This window comes from Schistocerca serialis, chromosome 2 (assembly GCF_023864345.2).
Source record: "Schistocerca serialis cubense isolate TAMUIC-IGC-003099 chromosome 2, iqSchSeri2.2, whole genome shotgun sequence".
Taxonomy (NCBI): Eukaryota; Metazoa; Arthropoda; class Insecta; order Orthoptera; family Acrididae; genus Schistocerca; species Schistocerca serialis.
This window is the reverse complement of record NC_064639.1, coordinates 1,047,266,549-1,047,270,809: the sequence shown is the minus strand read 5'-3', so window position 1 is coordinate 1,047,270,809 and position 4,261 is coordinate 1,047,266,549.

The window sequence follows — 4,261 nt, the reverse complement described above, 5'->3', positions numbered from 1 at the left end:
GGCTATAGGGAGAACATTTTGTTCAATGATGAACATACATCAACCACCAAATAAATTTGAAAAACTGACTGCAATATTAGAGAAAGCTGTATGCGAGGTCAGTGAGGAAAGCATGAAACTGGCTGCTAGGGAAGCAGTGGAAGAAAATGACGTTTGGATATTGCAGTTGCACTTTATTGAAGTTGGCAGAAACGAGGACATACTTCTCTGAATGGAGCAGTGACTGCCATGAGTATAGACACCTGTAATGTGTTGGATGTGGACAACGTCTAAATATTGCAAATGTTGTAAAGTCAATGAACATAAAGAACACAACTGAGTGGCTAATTTTAGAGGAACAAGTGGTGGTATGGTAGTTTACTGAGTACAACAAATATTTCATTGCACCGTAGAGACGAGGCGTACGATACACCAACTATTTGGGCGATGGTGACAATAAGGCCTACAACATGGTGAACTCTCAGCATTCTCTTCCTGCCGCTGTTATTACAGCTATTAAACCTATTTTCAGAGACTTGAATCATCCTGACCTCCTAAGGAAATGCGTGTATGGGCAGACACAGACCCCAAATGAGTGTTTCAACAGTATAATTTGGAACTGCCTTCCAAAAACTGTATTTGTAGGCATGCATACAATGAAACTAGGAGTTCATGATGCTGATATTACATTCAATTGTGATAATACTGGTAACTGTTGGGTACTGAAAAATTGGGGAATTAATCCTGGTGAAAATATGACCATTGGGCTGCAACATTGTGATAAAATGAGGATAACCGATGCAGGCAGGTCTGCATCTAATGTGGCCAAGAAAGCAAGACAAACATCCAGGAAGGCGAAAAAGAAGCTAGAAGACCTGCTAGAGGCCAAAGAAGGGCCATCATATGCCGCAGGACAGTTAATTAACTGTAAGTAAAAAATTTCAAAAGTTTCCCTTTAAAGTCAATTTCCCACACTAAAATTTTCAGTACATATGTCACATTACATCAGAAACTATAATAGATAGTATGGAGTGTAGCCATGTATGGAAGTGAAACATGGATGATAAATAGTTTGGACAAGAAGAGAATAGAAGCCTTTGGAATGTGGTGCTACAGAAAAATGCTGAAGATTAGATGGGTAGATCATGTAACTAATGAGGAAGTATTTAATAGGATTGGGGAGAAGAGGAGTTTGTGGCACAACTTGACAAGAAGAAGGACATGTTCTGAGGCATCAAGGGCTCACCAATTTAGTATTGGAGGGCAGCGAGGAGGGTAAAAATCTTGGAGGGAGACCAAGAGATGAATACACTAAACAGATTCAGAAGGATATAGGCTGCAGTACGTATTGGGAGATTAAGAAGCTTGCACAGGATAGAGTAGCATGGAGAGCTGCATCAAACCAGTCTCAGGACTGAAGACCACAACAACAACAATAATAATAGATAAATAATGAAATTTTCAGAGACTCTGCATAACATAAAAATGCACCTCTGGTACTACATTTATTACTATTCCCCCATTAGGAAGCTCACAAAAAAAATATTTTCAGCAGAAAAAACTTAATATTTTTGTTGTTGTCATCTTCTTCAGTCCAGAGACTGCTTTGATGCAGCTCTCCATGCTACTCTATCCTGTGCAAGCTGCTTCATCTCCCAGTACCTACTGCAACCTACGTCCTTCTGAATCAGTTTAGTGTATTCATCTCTTGGTCTCCCTCCAGGATTTTTACCCTCCACACTTCCCTCCAATACTAAATTGGTGATCCTTGATGTCTCAGAATATGCCCTACCAACTGATCTCTTCTAGTCAATTGGTGCCACAAACTCCTCTTCTCTCCAATTCTATTCAATACCTCCTCATTAGTTATATGATGTAACCATCTAATCATCAGCATTATTCTGTAACACCACATTTTGAAAGCTTCTATTTGTTTTGTACCCATCTAATCTTCGGCATTCTTCTGTAGCATCACATTTCGAAAGCTTCTATTCTTTTGTCTAAACTATTTAACATCCACATTTCACTTCCATACAAGGCTACATTCCATACAAATACTTTCAGGAACGTCTTCCTGACACTTAAACCTATACTCAATGTTAAATTTCTCCAGAAACACTTTCCTTGCCATCGCTAGTCTACATTTTATATCCTCTACTTCGACCGTCATCAGTTATCTAGCTCCCCAAATAGCAAAACTTATTTACTACTTTAAGCGTCTCATTTCCTAATCTAATTCCCGCAGCATCACCCAATTTAATTCGACTACATTCCATTACCCCATTTTGCTTTTGTTGATATTCATCTTATATCCTCCTTTCAAGACATTGTATTATGTTCAGCTGCTCTGCCAGGTCCTTTACTGTCTCTAACAGAATTACTTTGTCATCGGCGAACCTCAAAGTTTTTATTCTTCTCCATAGATTTTAATTCCTATTCCGAGTTTTTCTTTTGTTTCCTTTACCGCTTGCTCAATATGCAGATTGAATAACATCGGGGAGAGGCTACAACCCTGTCTCACTCGCTTCCCAACCACTGCTTCCCTTTCATGTCCCTCAACACTCATCACTGCCATCTGGTTTCTGTACAAATTGTAAATAGCCTTTCGTTCCTCGTATTTTACCCCTGCCGCGTTCAGAATTTGAAAGAGTATTCCAGTCAACATTGTCAAAAGCTTTCTCTAAGTCTACAAATGCTAGAAACTTAGGTTTGCTTTTCCTTAATCTAGCTTCTAAGATAAGTCGTAGGGTCAGTAGGCCTACTGTCTCACGTGTTGCAACATTTCTACGGAATCCAAACTGATCTTCCCCGAGGTCGGCTTCTACTAGTTTTTCCATTCATTTGTATAGAATTCGTGTTAGTATTTTGCAGCCACGGCTCAAACTGATAGTTCACTAATTTTCATGTCTGTCAACACCTGCTTTCTTTGTGATTGGAATAATTATAATCTTCTTGAAGTCTGACAGTAATTCACCTTCTCATACATTTTGCTCACCAGATGGTATAGTTTTGTGAGGCCTGGCTCTCCCAATGCTGTCTGTATTTGTAATGGAATGTTGTCTATTCCTGGGGCCTTGTTTCGACTAAGGTCTTTCAGTGCTCTGTCAAACTCTTCACACAGTATCTTATCTCCTATTTCATTTTCATCTACATTCTCTTCCATTTCTATAATATTGTCCTCAAGAACATCACCCTTGTATAGACCCTCTATATACTCCTTCCACGTTTCTGCTTTCCCTTCTTTGCTTAGAACTGGGCTTCCATCTTGAACTCGTTGACATTCACAGAAGTGCTTCTCTTTTCTCCAAAGGTGTGTGTAATTTTCCTGTAGGCAGTATCTATCTTACCCTTAGTGATATGCACCTCTACATCCTTTAGCCATCCCTGCTTAGCCATTTTGCACTTCCTGTCAATCTGAGACATTTGTATTCCTTTTTGCCGGCTTCATTTACTGCATTTTTATATTTTCTCCTTTCATCAATTAAATTCAACATTTCTTCTGTTACCCAAGGATTTCTATTAGCCCTCGTCTTTTACCTACTTAATCCACTGCTGCCTTCACTACTTCATCTCTCAAAGCTACCCATTCTTCTGCTATTTTATTTCTTTCCCCCGTTCTTGTCAATGGTTCCGTAATACTTTCCCTGAAGCTCTCTACAACCTCTGGTTCTTTCAGTTTAGCCGCGTCCCATCTCCTCAAATTCCCACCTTTCTGCAGTTTCTTCAAGTTTAATCTACAGTTCATAACCAATAGATTGTGATCAGAGTCCACATCTGTTCCCGGAAATGTCTTACAATTTAAAACCTGGTTCCTGAATCTCTGTCTTACCATTATATAATCTGAGACCTACCAGTATCTCCAGGCTTCTTCCATGTATACAACCTTCTTTTATGATTCTTGAACCAAGTGTTAGCCATGATTAAGTTATGCTCTGTGCAAAATTCTACCAGGTGGCTTCCTCGTTCATTCCTTAATCCCACTCCATGTTCACCTACTACGTTTCCTTCTCTTCATTTTCTACTATCGAGTTCATGACCCATGACTATTAAATTTTCATCTCCCCTCACTATCTGAATAATTTCTTTGATCTCATCACACATTTCATTTCATCAATCTCTTCGTCTTCTGCAGAGATAGTTGGCATATTAACTTGTACTACTGTGGTAGGCGTGGGCTTCGTATAGCTTACCTGCATTCCTATTCATTATTAAACCTACTCCTGCATTACACCTATTTGATTTTGTATTTATAACCCTGTATTCAACTGACCAAAAGTCTTAT